The sequence below is a fragment of the Suncus etruscus genome, chromosome 7 (genome assembly GCF_024139225.1).
Source record: "Suncus etruscus isolate mSunEtr1 chromosome 7, mSunEtr1.pri.cur, whole genome shotgun sequence".
NCBI classification, from domain to species: domain Eukaryota; kingdom Metazoa; phylum Chordata; class Mammalia; order Eulipotyphla; family Soricidae; genus Suncus; species Suncus etruscus.
The window spans coordinates 12,779,930-12,794,303 of record NC_064854.1 but is presented as its reverse complement, the minus strand read 5'-3'; the positions used below and the strand labels follow the sequence as shown (position 1 = coordinate 12,794,303).

Sequence of the window (14,374 nt, the reverse complement as noted above, 5' to 3'; positions counted from 1 at the left end):
AAAGATAAGATCAGTTCCTTTCTGAGGGGATGTGCCCCGGGCCCAGCTCTCAGAATATCAGCAGTCTTGGCTGCTGCGTGCTTGGTAGAGATGAAGTCGGGAAACAGAAGCTGATTCAATCTCCCTTTGTCACTGTGGGTACAGACTTTGACATCACTGAACGTTCCCTGCAAAAGTACAGCTACTAATGACTCCGCAATTATGTGTTCTGAACCCCGGGTGCGGTGCTGTCGCCTTGGCAGGGCCAGTGATTGTTGAGGGCATAAGATTTAACTGCCTGGGGAGTCCCAAACTTCAGTTCTCTGATGCAGAGGTGAGGAATAGGGACTAAGACTCCCCTCTCAGATTCCTGACCCTCCTTCTCAGCCCACACACGTCCCTGCAGTGCCCACAGCTCTCCTACTGTGGCCTGGTCATTTCCTGTTGCTCCTCACTCTCTAAGCTGCCCTGCCAGTCGTCATCTGTAGCTCTGCAGCTCATTCTCCCCTTCCTGCTGGAACAAGAAACTTTCTGGGCTCTTCCTTGACACATTTTGTCGCAGCCTCCAAAATCAGCCATCTAGGCAAACACCCTGGCCCCTCCATGGAGAAAAGAACCACATACAGCATGCAGGTCTGTGTCAATGCTGCCTGCATAGTCACTTCTCAATATCCCAGACCCCGGATTCAGACACTGACAGCTGAAGGATGAGAACAGCCCCATCACCTCAAACTGCACATCTCCCCTTGTTTGTTTTTTTGTTTTACTTTTGGGTCACACCAGTAGTGCTCAGGAGTTACTCCTGGCTCTGTGCTCAGAAGCCACTCCTGGCAGGCTCAGGGCACCATATGTGATGCTGAAATTCAAACCAGGGTCCGTTCTGCATTGGCCGAGTGCAAGGCAAAGACCTTACCACTGTGCTATCACTCCAGCTCCACATATCTCCTCTTGTCTGTGATTTCACTGACTGGTATTAAAGCCTGGTGACTTTTGAGTCCCAACTCTATCCTTGAGTTCCCACATTCTGGATCCATTTTCATCACGGGATTTGTTTGGGGCTTTAGTCCATACCCAGCAGTGCTTAAGGTTAACTTCTGGCTCTTTGCTCAAAAATTACTCCTGGCAGGTTCAGGGGACCATATGAGGTGCCAGGGATCCAACCCGGGTGAAATGTTCTCAAGGCAAATGCCATGCCCACTGTCTTTTCTCCCCAGGCTTCTGATCATGGGGTTTAACAGGAAAAAGAAAACAAGCCTGTCTAAACGGAAGCACAGTTCAAATCCAAACATTCCCTCATTCTTTTTGTTTGGTTGGTTTTTGGTTTTTGGGTCACACCCGACAGCACTGAGAGGTTACTCCTGGCTCTAAGCTCAGAAATCGCTCCTGGCAGGCTTGGGTACCATATGAGATGCCGGGATTCAAACCATCGTCCTTCTGCATACAAGGAAAATACCCTACCTCCATGCTATCTCTCCACGCCCCCCAAAAATTCACTCTTACACACAAAGAAAAACTGGGAGTTATTCTGAGGTTGAAGTTGCCTCCAGGCTCTGGGCACTGACAATGGAGACAGGGAGAGTTGAGAGCTCTTTCTAGCAAGAGTGGGGGGGGGGGCATTTATTCCTTTCTCTGCAGAGCTGGGGATGAACTCCGAGGAACAGGAATATGTGTACATCTTACCCACTGTGGCCGACACCCTTCAAACCCACAGTGACTTGTCTTGCCCTCCCTGACGTCCACTGTGCTGCTTCCAAGGCATCACTACTGCTCACCCGGAGATCCATGACAGGGGCCCAGAGATGGTGAGCCTGATACTAAGGAAGGACACAGGGATGAATGCAGTCCCACTGCAATATTTTCTTTTTTTTGTTTTGTTTTGGGACCACACCCGGCGGTGCTCAGGGGTTACTCCTGGCTGTCTGCTCAGAAATAGCTCCTGGCAGGCACGGGGGACCATATGGGACACCGGGATTCGAAACAACCACCTTTAGTCCTGGATCAGCTGCTTGCAAGGCAAACGCCGCTGTGCTATCTCTCCGGGCCCATCCGCAATATTTTCACAGGCCACCCACCTCCACTCCCCAACTCAAGGCCTGTCTGAAGAGTCAGGTTGAGGACAGTGGCAAGGGGACTGTCCACTCCTTCACTATCCTCTTTCTTATCTCAGCTTACTCAGAAAATGGCCCAAATGGAACAACATGTCTTGTGGGGGGATGTTGTATTCTGATTCTCTTTCTTCCATCACATCCTGGTCAGACTAACCATAGAACAAGAAGACAGATTCCATCTTTACATTGATTTTATGGAGACCTTGTGTTGAATCTCTGTGACCATCTCTGACATTCTTCAGAAAGTGGTTTCACATACAAGTGAGGGAAGGATTCAACCAAGAAAGAGAGTAGACAAGGCTCTGGGCGCAAGATTCTGGAAGAAACAGCAGGAGAGTTCTAGAACCAATATGGAGAGCAACCTGAGAGCCACACGAGAGGCTTCCAGGGAGGCCCTGGGAAAGTCTAGGCAGCTGCAGGGACATGCAGTCCAGACGCAGTGAGGAGCGGGCCACAGGTCTGAAGACACAGAGCTCTTGGCTGGGACATTTGCCACAAACATGAGGTTGCGTGAGAACATTAAGGAAGGAAGAGACCAGAGCAGTACTGTGGGAGTCAAGGAGCTTGCGGTGCATTTGCCAGGACCCTGACCACAGCTAGGAGCAGCCCAACTCCCTAGGACCAAAGCAGCACCATATCAACTGGTCCAGACTCCCTGAAAGTGATCCCAGGCCCCTTATGGCCCTGTTGAAAAAGCAGAGGTAACACTGGGCATCAGGGGACAGAGAGGGGACAGTGAGTCTCACATCTCAGTTAACTCTTACTGGTAGGTGGAAAAGTCCCATGTTTGTTCTGTACGAGGAACATTACATAAAGCGAGTAGGCCTCAAACCAGGGCATGCAGGCCACATGCAGACCACTGAGGACATTTATTCAGCCAGTTGTTGCCGCTACCTGTTCTGCTTAGCAGTCGACTCTTCCCAGACCTGCAGTACACGTGTGGGATGTGCACCCCACTCTTCGACTCCCCTCCTTTTCTCTGTCTCTCAGCTCCTCCTCTCAGTCTCAGGCAGAGATCCTCAAACTACAATCCACCAAAAGCAGGCCCATAGTTCCCATTGAAATACTGGTAGGTTTGTTCATTTAACCTTACTTGTTCTTCATTTTAAATATTGTATTTGTTTCCTTTTTTGTTTACTTCAAAATAGGAAATGTACAGTGTGCATAGGAATTTGCTCATAGTTATTTTTAAACTATAGTCTGGCCCTCCAATGGTCTGAGAGACAGTGCACTGGCCTCCTGTTTAAAAGTTTGGGGACCCCTGCCATCGAGAAAGCAAAACTGAGGAACCAGAAATGATTAGCAACTGGTCTAGAGGCACATGACACAAAGTGGCTTGAACAGGAGAAACGAATGAAGACCTGGTTTCAAATCTCAACAACCACAACTCTGCAATAAATGCATGTGAAAATTTGGACACAATGGAAGCGCAACTAGTCCTGGCGTAACATAAAACCACTCAGGAAACAATGGTCATTTCTAGAGCTTTCTTCTGCTTTGTCCATATGCCTTCCCATTCTTTTCATAAATCTCAGGAAAAACAACTATCTGGGTCATTTACTCAGAGAGACTCTGCTCCTTAATGTTGCTCCTTAGGCAACATTAATTGTTAGATAGTTAAGTCCCACGAATTCCATGGAACTTTGAATAAAGTAAATGCTGGGGAATTCATACTCATTGAGTCTCAGATAATGCTGAAGTCATTTGCATGGACAGTATTGAAGTGATGCTTTCGGTCAACTTCTCTGATGATACACTGAAAAACAAAAGCAAAAGAGAAGAGAAAACACAACCTTCAACTTTTTATGATCCTCCAAGCAGTGCTCAGGGCTCCAAGCTCTCCCCACCTGACTCAGGAGATGAAGCTGATGGTGCAAAGCTAGGGACCCAGCATAGGCTGTCACTGTATGGAGATGGGGGTACCCAAGCCTGTCTGGCAGTGCTCACAAAACCATCTAGTACCAGAGACTAATTCAGGGCAAGTCAAATACAAGACTTCCATCTTAACCTCTTTACTCCCTCTCAGGCCCCTTTCCTAAGATTACCATCAATACAGAAGATAAGAACTTTGGTTCCAGAAAAAACAAAGACTTTTTTAAATGTACATTACAGACCAAGAAAAGTATTGTCTAGATCTTTAATTCTCTTCTGACATTTAACTGATTTATAAGCCATTCTACACAACTGGACTGAGTCCCAAGCTATAACCAAAGTCTTCTTGTTTTCTGAAAGACTTTGCAATTCAGAATTTTTTTTCCCCACTAGACCTACTGCTTTTTTGGCTGATTTTTCATGATTTGAGTCTGTGCTCTGATAACTACATAATAAATGTATTATTAAGCCTGTCTTCAAGGGAAAGAAAAGCCAGGCCCACGAAGGACCAGGTCACGGCTCAGCACGAGCTGCCCTTTGTTTGAGGCTATCTGATTCACCACCACTGCATCTCATGTTCCCTGGTTCTCCAGCAAGAATCTGTCCTTTTCAGATCACTTCTAAGGCTTGATTCATCAGCTGTGACATCACCATCGTTTGAGTGCTGGCGCTCAAGAATACAGTGATAAAACACAGAGGGTCCTGTGTAGCGAAGCAGCTACAGCAGCAGGAATGCTGCTCATATGAAGAGATGAGCTCATGTGTGAAATGTATGCGGGAGAATGGAGTATTTGGAATCTGCTGCCTCGGTGTCAAGCAAAGGAAGTGAGGATGGCAAGTTGGAAGCATGTGATTACAGCCATCTCAAGTTTGCATTTTCCAATTTGCAACATCCACTCTGCAAACTGACTACTGAAATAAAAAAAATAGAGAAATGTGGACATGCCAGAAGATGTTTTTCAGAGCTGTGTTTTCTATTTGTGTGCGTGTACACACATTTTTAGCTGTGCCTTCATAATATCAGAACATCAGGATGGAGATTGAATTCAGTCAACCAAAAAGTTTTCACTAGGTGACATCAAGAACTCAGATGGTGGGGCCGGGCGGTGGCGCTAAAGGTAAGGTGCCTGCCTTGCCAGCGCTAGCCTTGGACAGACCGCGGTTCGATCCCCCGGTGTCCCATATGGTCCCCCAAGCCAGGAGCAACTTCTGAGCGCATAGCCAGGAGTAACCCCTGAGCGTTACCGGGTGTGGCCCAAAAACCAAAAAAAAAAAAAAAAAAAAAAAAAAAGAACTCAGATGGTAGGTAATAGAACAGCACTAGACTTTGCAGGAAACTAGGTTGAGATCCTCTGCCTCCAGACTGTGTGCCAGCCATTGCCCCATGGAATATACTCTGCAGCATCTCTAGGGGACAAGAGTTTCTGGGTGAGGGACCACATCACACTTGTCTTGGCAAACTCTAACTCTGTTGAGTTAGAGTCTCCTCCTGCGAGTTCATCCTTCTGTACCCAAGCCCAGTGTTGTTATACAGTGTCTTCTCTTGGGGCCAGAGCAGTGGTACAGTGGTAGGGCATTTGCCTTGCACACGTGGACCTAGGACGATCCCCTGGCATCCCATTGGCCCCCCAAGCCAGGAGCATTTTCTGAGCACATAACCAGGAGTAACCCCTGAACATCACAGGGTGTGGCCCCCCAAAAAACAAACAAAAATAAAAGTGTATTCTCCCTGTCTCTCTGCCAGTGTAGGTGGCCCCGGCCTGTAGGGGACACCAGTCAATATATAGGTTACTTTCTCGAAGGGAGTGTGGGTTCAGACACAGAACACACAAGACACACACAGAACAAATAACAGACACAGAGGCAGACAAGGTTGGGAGAAGGATTCCAGTTCCAATTCCAATTCTGTTTATTGATGCACAAGGCCCAGCTTAAATATATTTTGTGGGGGCCGGGAAGGTGGTGCTAGAGGTAAGGTGTCTGCCTTACAAGCGCTAGCCAAGGAACGGACAGCGGTTCGATCCCCTGGCGTCCCATATGGTCCCCCCAAGCCAGGGGCGATTTCTGAGCACATAGCCAGGAGTAACCCCTGAGCGTCAAACGGGTGTGACCCAAAAACCAAAAAAAAAAAATTTTTTTTGTGGGCACAATTCTGCACGGACGCATGCAGATATGGCATAGATACATTGAACAAGCAGAAATACCTAGATAACAGGGCCCATTGCGAGTGGGTCCAAATGTACAGATAACGGGAACTTTAGATAAGTTAGATTCAGTTTCCCAGAGTTAAAATTCTATGGTCTTATTGTCTCTATGCAAACCTTAAATGGTTACACTTACTTCTCAGGACTCCCTGCTTCTAACAAAGTTCTCTGCTTGTTACAAAGGCCTGCTTTTAGCAAAGTTCTCTGCTTATTACAAGGGCCCCCAGCATCCCAGCACACAGAGTATGGACCCATGTTCACACCATGAGTTTGGCTGAGGCAGACCCCAAGTGTGGCCATACCAGCTCACAACTTTGGTGGGAACCACTTAACACTAGACCTTTTTAACCAGCTAACACTGGGTCTCCTCATCCCCTGTTCTCACATGGTTGTGTCTGCTCATGTTCGAGGGGCCCCTTTAGTTCATGTTTTCTTCATTGCTTTCTTAATGTATCGCCATTTATTAATTTATTCCCTAGCTCCTGGCAGGTCCTCCATTCCCTATTGGTCACTGCAATCTTTTTGCTCATTGGAGTGAATTATTGCATCAACAAACATTGAACATTTGCTTTTTTTTTTTTTTTTTTTTTTTGAGCTGGGTCCTCTGCCAAATACCGTGGGAAGTTTTTAAAATTACTGCTTTGAGAACGTCTGTCACATCGGTCTTATTAACACCAGAGGCACATTCCTAAGATCCAAAGGACAGAGAGGAAGGGAACAGAAGGGCCAATGAGGTGGACAGAAGGGAGTCCCAGGACTGGGCACCTGAGTGTCCTCAGGGAAAAGTTCTGGCCTGAACCGTTTGAATCTGATTTGAGCACCATCATAATCAACCGTGTCTCCACATGGTTCCAGATTTGTGAGTCCATGTTAGACTTGGGGACTTAGGTCATGATGACCATAGCCAGGAATATTACTGGACTCACACACACACAGAACTTTACAGGGCTGTAGGAATCAAGTGATGGAGACTTGCTAGTCAGCAGCTTGCTCAAGGGTCCTCGCCACAGAGCACAAGACTGTCTGACAGAAGGTGGTTTCCAGGATAGAGGCACATAGAGAGCCATTTCCATAGAAAACCACCATCTATTTCCATAACCAGAGAAAACTACTGTTGACTCCATAAACAAAAATCTAGGTTTAGTTATTGAAGGAATTTGGATCAGATGACCCCCCACACACACACACACACACAAGTCCTGATTCCTTGACCACCTTTCCTGTTTCCATTTTGTTGGGTTCTGGAGATCAAGACTCAGTGAAAACCTCAAAAAAGATGTGAATATGGACACTTCCTGCCTTCCCAGGGGTCATAAGGTCACAAGTCTGGGTAAACAGGCCTAGGGAGGACACTGGGATTTGGGTCAGAGTCTAAATAGATGGTGACACCCAGCTTGACCTCATGTTATAGGTAGTGTTTGTGGCAGTTACCAGTAAGTAACTTGATCCATGAAGGCGCTGCCCATGGTGGGCATGAACCATTGTCTCTGACCTCAGTTCTGGTTCTTTCCCCATTGTCTGAGCTAGGCATTAGCTGCACACACACACACACACACACACACAACACATCAGAGAGACCCAAAAGCAAGCGAGGGTGCCTGTCTTTTAAAGCTGATAGCAGGATGCCCTGTTGCCCTCAACTCTTGTGTTTGAACTCAGAACTCTGGAAAATGATGCATGATTGTCAAACCCTTATTCAAAGTTGGACTCATTTCTGAAGAGGTTTTCTGAAACATTTCTTTTGCTACTGTCTATCCACGCTTGTTTTAGGGCTCCTCAGAGATACCATGCACTCCCCACACCCATCCCTGGGGTGCAGCCTGATTTATCTCTTGCCCCCAGGCAAATAATATTCATTTACATAAAATATTCCTCCAAGATATAAATGATTTAGCATGTTTCCAGAAAAAAAACTTACTATTATCTTTTTTAAATATATATATATATATATATATATATATATATATATATATATATATATATATCATAGGTAATCATTCCTCTCAAAACAACCTTCTTTTTTGAAAAAAATTTAGGAAAAAAATTGTTTTCATCTAAGAAAAATCTGATTAGAGACTAACCAAGTCTGAGATTGTTAAAAATTAAATCTTTTGAGATCAACATCTCAGATAATGCTAGAAAGAATGAGCATGTCCTCATGTTTCATTTAAATTTGAGTTGTTTTTAAGACTCTTCTTATTTCAATTAGTCATTACGTGAGCTAAGCTCCCCCCAAACCTCAAGTACAGATTGTCACTTAGTCTAAGGACTGTCAAATTCTAATGCCTAGTTTTCACAATTGGCTTGCTGAGTCCATATTCCAGATCAAATTGTTCTAGTGTAGTTCTCAGAGATGTTTCAAACAGTTCATTTGTAAAAGTTTCTGGAAGCTCATCAGTGCTTTCTCTCTCCCCCAAAATTAGAAGATTCATCAGTTAGGTGCCCCTTTTGGGAGGGTACTGTCTCTGATGCTAGTGGGCAGAGGAAGAATAAAGAAAAGGAACTTTCTGACCAGTTATAGGCTTCACTTGGAGGGCATAGTTGGTGGTGGACACAGTCACTGTTGGACAGTCAGTGGCAGACACTAGATGGTGGACACAAACAGCAGTAGACACTATAAGTGGTGGAAGAGTCAATGGTGGAAATCATTGTTGGACAGTCAGTGGCAGACACTAGATGGTGGACACAGACAGTGGTAGACACTATAAATGGTGGAAGAGTCAATGGTGGAAACTATAGATAGTGTACATGGTAGAGGACACTATAAATGGCAGCCACAGTCAGTGTTGGACAGATTGGTGGTGGACACTGTATATGATAAACATCTTTTTTTTTTTTTTTGATTTTTGGGTCACACCTAGTGATGCTCAGATGTTACTCCTGGCTATGCATCCAGAAATTTCCCCTGACTTGGGGGACCATATGGGACACTGGGGGATAGAACTGCTGTCTATCCTAGGTTAGTGCGGGCAAGGCAAATGCCCTATTGCCTGCACCCACCACTCCAGCCCCTGGTAGACATCTTTTTATTTTCCATACAATGAAGTTTATTTCCAACAAAGATTCCCTTCCAGTTCCCCAGCCCAGGACATGGACCAACATGCTGGGAGAATATGGGGTTCCCATGGCTGGGGTATCCCTGGGAACAGACCAAGTGACGTGTTTGACCCTCCCAGCCTACTAAGTACACTAAGCTTCTCTGCCCAGTTCTCGAGAGATGGGAGGGGTGCCAGCTCCAGGGTGGTTCCAAAGTGGGGTGTGAAAATAAATATATAGAAATATGTATTTATATGCAGTGGCCAGTCCAATGTGGCACTCACACCACTGTCTGTAAGTTGCTGTCAGAGGGTTCTGCGGGCTCCCAGGCTGCTGCCGGAAGCAGTGCTAGCCTCTCTCTGGACTTAGGGGTCAGCAAGCCCAGGGTCATAGACTTGAAGGTGTTCCAGCTCCACTGCCACCACTGCTGAGACAAGCTGAGATGCTTCCTACGGCTGGTTTTCTTGCTGGACACACTCCACTGGGCCACCCCACCTAAGGCCATGGTCCACTATTTCTCCCTCTTAGCCATGGATGGGCCATGGTAGTGGTCAAAGATGTGGAACTTCCAGTTGAGCTCGTGGTAGAGTTCTGAGTGCCACTTCTGGGTGTGCATCATCTCAAAGTCCAAGTCCAAAGATCATAACATCTTCCACTCCAAAGAGTCCAGCTTCATGATGGAGCCAGGCACAGTGTATGGTATGGTCCAGCTGTGCTCGCCTGACTCAAGTACTTAGAAGGAGCTAGATGTGGGTGGTGGGAGATGGAAGGTCATCCAGTAGGGGTTCTGGAGAAACCTATAGGCAGGGCTCAAGCCCAGGCCCAAGTGGAACACTGACAGGAAGCTGAGGTAAACTTCTGTGGAGACCAGTGTCTTGGGGGCCTTCTAGGATGTGCCTTTGTGTTGGACCTGCTGCGATGGCAGCTTCCCACCCCTGTGCCACCCGCACCACACTGCAGGCTCAGAGTCTGCCTGGGTAAAACCATGTAGTCCCCCTCAGAGCCACAACAATATGAGGTCAAGCTGCCATAAGCCCCCCTCCCTGCACAAGTACACGGGGTTGACTTCCGGTGGCAATGTGGGCTTCCTCGGCCCCATAGAGGCTTCCATGAGCACCAGGATATTGCCAGGCAGTGCTGAGAAGCTGAAGCTACCCTTGAGACCTATGAGGCAGGCGTTGGGCTCCTCATCCTCATTCAGAGACAAACGGGACAGCGTGCCTGTGATGGTAGAAGGATTGCAAGTGCTGACTTCCTTGAAGAAAATTGTCTGTCTGACAGGCCAGATCCACATCCTTTTCAAAGTTTGACAGGTTCTGCAGCTGCCTGTTCTTGCATGAGTTGAGGAAGTCCTTGCTCTCATAGGCCCGGCATATGCATATCTGACATGCCACTACATCCTGAATGTCTGAGCACAGGAAGAATTGCATCAAGGTGATGGCACTGAGTTGATGACAGCAAAGAGGGTCTGGAAGAGAACAGAGTGGTAGTTGGTCATGGTCAGGAATGGCAGACATTCATGTGTATGCCCGCAGGAGCAGCACCACACAGGAGCTCCAGAGGTAAGCCATGGCATTCCTGGCTCAGGCTGAGTCCTCTGCTTCTTGGATTTGTCGGAGATGCTGTCCTGTGCCATGAGCTTGTTGAAGAGGATGATTCCAATCATATTCACCATCACAACAACTGCTGTAGACCCCACAAAGACACACAGCAGGATGCCCTCTAGGGAAAGCCAGAAGTAGCTAGTGGTACCATATCCTTTGGTGTGGGTAAAACCAACAGACACCACCACCGCCATAGCAGGCAGACTCCAGCCCAGACAGAGGACATGCTTGTGAACAAGACTGGTGTGCATCTGTCCAATGATAGCCAGTTAGGAACGTCAGGCCTCAGTAAGCACCCAGCAGGAGGAGGATAGGAAGTAATAGTGCAGTAGGGCAGCCATCATAGTGCATATGCCCTTGCTCAGCACCTGTGACTGGCCCATGAGCATCAGAATGTTGGAGGGCAGGATGAACAGACAGAAGTTCAGCAGAACAGAGTGCTTAGATTTGATGAACCTCTACAAAGCAGTGCAGATGGTGAGCACAGTAAGCAGTGCCATACATGACACAACACACTGGTCACTTGGGGGACAGAGGGTGAGCCTGCCTGCTCCAGGGTCAAGCCCTTGGATGGCTGGTCCAGCATAGCGAAGGTGGACAGGCACTGGCACTGGCAGTAGATAAGGGCTGCCTACATCTCTAGGGTCTGGCAGCTCTTGGTGTTCCAGTTCCCTGAACTGGTAGACTCCATCTGTAATGGACAATTACAAAAATGATGAGCCTAGTCCATGCCAGATGTGTCCATGACAAAGGAGCAAACACATGTAGAGTTCATAAACTTGCCTTGTATGTGGTTGACCCTGGTTTCATCATTGGGGTCCCTTGAGTATAGGGTCCCCCAAGCACCATCAGGAATGATCCTGACCACAGTTGAATGTGGCCCCAAAACCAAATATTTTGGAGGCTAGAGCAACAAAACAGCAGATAAGATATTGACCTTGCACACAGTTCAATCCTCAGAACCCTCAGGATGATCCTGAGTGAAGAGCCGGAGAACGCCCTGAGCACCATATGTGTGGGCCCCAAACAAAAAGCAAAACAGAGAAAAAAAATTAAAACAAGAAAATTAAACGCAAAACTGGAGTCTCTGAGAAGTCCCACCTCCACCTGCAGTCTCTACAGAAGCAAGGCCGGGCCCACGCACCTGCCCTACACCCCCAATGGCATCTCTCAGGAGACAAGGTGCCATTCTCATGACAACAGAGATGCTGGCTGGCTGTGTTTCCACAGAGCTCCTGAGTGAAGAGTGAAAAGCTACACAAGAGGGCTGCCCAGGGCAGAGAAGTGCACGGTGTCAGCAGGGCTTGGCCACTGGCCCTGTAAGATTCTAACATTACTCTAGGGCCAGAGAGACAGTCAGGCTTAAGACACTCGTCCTACACACAGCCGACTGGGGTTCCATACCCAACACCCTATAGGGCCTCCCACAGTCCTGCCAAGAATGATCCCTGAGCACAGAGCCTGGTGTAACCCCTGAGCACCGACAGATGGGAACTCAAAAAAACTCTGCCTCCTAGGAAAACTGGTTGAGGGAAATGTGCACTGGTGAATGTTGTTGTACCTTGTATGACTGTAACACAATTGTGAACAACTTTGTGGGGAAAGTAAACTGTACTAGGAACAACCTTCTAACCGCGGTGTTAAAAATATTGTCCTAAAATAAGGAAGAAAAAGCTGAAAATTAGCTGTCCCCAGCAGGAAAGGGACCAAGTGTACTTTCTGGACAACGATTTTCTCCTTTTCCAACATCTGCAAATCCCGAGGCGTGCAAGGATCGAAACTAAGGCAACTGGCGCTATCTAATGGCGAGTTTTATTATTGCAGACGAAGTTCAGATGAATGCTCAGGAAATGCAAATTTGACATCTAAAACACTAAAAGTTGACAATCAGAGTGCCGCGGCAGGACACCTGCCGTCCATGCAGCCAACCCGGGTTCATTCACCAGCATCCCATATGTTTCCCCACACACCGCCAGGTGTGATCCCTGAGTGCAGAGCCCAGAGTAACTCCTGAGCACAGCTGGATGTCCATTCCTCAGCCGCCCCCCGAAAAAAAAAACTTGGCAAGCAAGAGGAGGGGCGTGGCTGGTTCATCCCAGAGGAGGAGGCCCAAGGGATGGACAGAATAAATGCTGACCCAAGGGACAAGGGATGATAGCAGGCACGTTGTCTCCAGGCACAATCCCACTTCTGTCATTTTATTTCCAAGGGAAATAAGTTTGGTTTGGAAAATAGACTTTTAATATTATTGTGCCTGCAAATTGCAAGCCCACCCTCAGCAACCTCCTGTCTGACTCCCCTTTCTTCCCTTCTTGGGCCCTGAGTGTGGCCAGTCTGCAGAACGAGAGGGGATGCAAGAGGTTGAGCCCCGACCCCTGGCAAAAACAGCTGAGAGCACTTTGCTCAGAGTTCCTGCGTGAGTCTATTCTCACTGTAGCAGGCAGAGATCCACTGCTCTTGGTTCAAGTATCTGACGAACAGCATTAAACAGCCCATAAGGTCAACTGTGCTTCAGGTGGAAAGTGAGCTTCCAGAATGTCCCCTAGGTGGCAGCAGCACAGCCCTGTGAGACTCGATAGCAGCCTGTTCCCCCGTCCCCAAAATCACTCCCGCAGCCAAGTCCAGTCTCCGGTTTGGGGGTCGCCCATTTACTGCCCAAAAGAAGTTCTTGAGCCTACATAAGAACCAGGGTAAATCCCACCTTCCTCTTCCTTGGTGTGGGCCCATCTGAAATGTCAACACATGCACACATTATTGCACAGACAGACACACAACGCACACACATCCACTCCTATACACATGCTCTTCCATTCACACACATTCACAATTAACACACACACACATATATATATACATACATTCCCAGATACAAGCCCATACATTCACACACACACAATTTACACACCTATGCACCCCCACACATTTATGTATACATCATTTTCCATATTCCAAAGAAAATGAAGGGGGGCTGAGATGGAAACCTGGGCTCCCAAGAAAATGCCCACCCAGCCCTTTACCAACTCCCCCATTCCCATCCTCCAAGGTAAGGCTATAAGAGCAGCTATTGAGGAGGGTTGTGTCCCGTAGAGCTGCAGTCAAAACCTCTGTGGCTTTTCCAGAGAAGAGAAGCAACAGAAGCAAGAATGTCGGCAAAGCTCCAGTGTGGAGGAGCAGCTGGCCAGGCACAGGTGGAGCCTGATAAATCAGCCAGCCTGGACACAGTTGCAGCCTAATGCACAGGTGCAACTTGACTGTCATGTCTAGGAATGTCTAGGCTGGGAAAAGGTGCAGCCGATGACCTGGCTGGGTTAGTATGGCCAGGCACAGATGCGGACTGACTGCCTATTTGAATCCAGGTGCAGTCTAATGGCTGGGTCCATGAGTGGCCTGGCTGGGAACAGGTGCACCCTGAAGGCCTGGAAGGGCACATGTGTAGCCTGATGGCCAGGTGTAGAAATGGCCTGACAAGGAACAGGTGCAAGCTGGCGGCCTGATCTGACACAGGTGCAGCCTATTGCTGTTCTAGATGCAGCGTGGCCAGGAACAGGTGCAGCCTAACTGCCTGCCCAGG

At 47.7% G+C, this 14,374-nt stretch overlaps 1 pseudogene; it reads right to left on the bottom strand.

Moving 5' to 3' along the window:
• Positions 1 to 9,479: 9,479 nt before the first annotated feature.
• LOC126014186 (adhesion G protein-coupled receptor B2-like) lies at positions 9,480 to 14,061 on the bottom strand (annotated as a pseudogene).
• Positions 14,062 to 14,374: the final 313 nt, after the last annotated feature.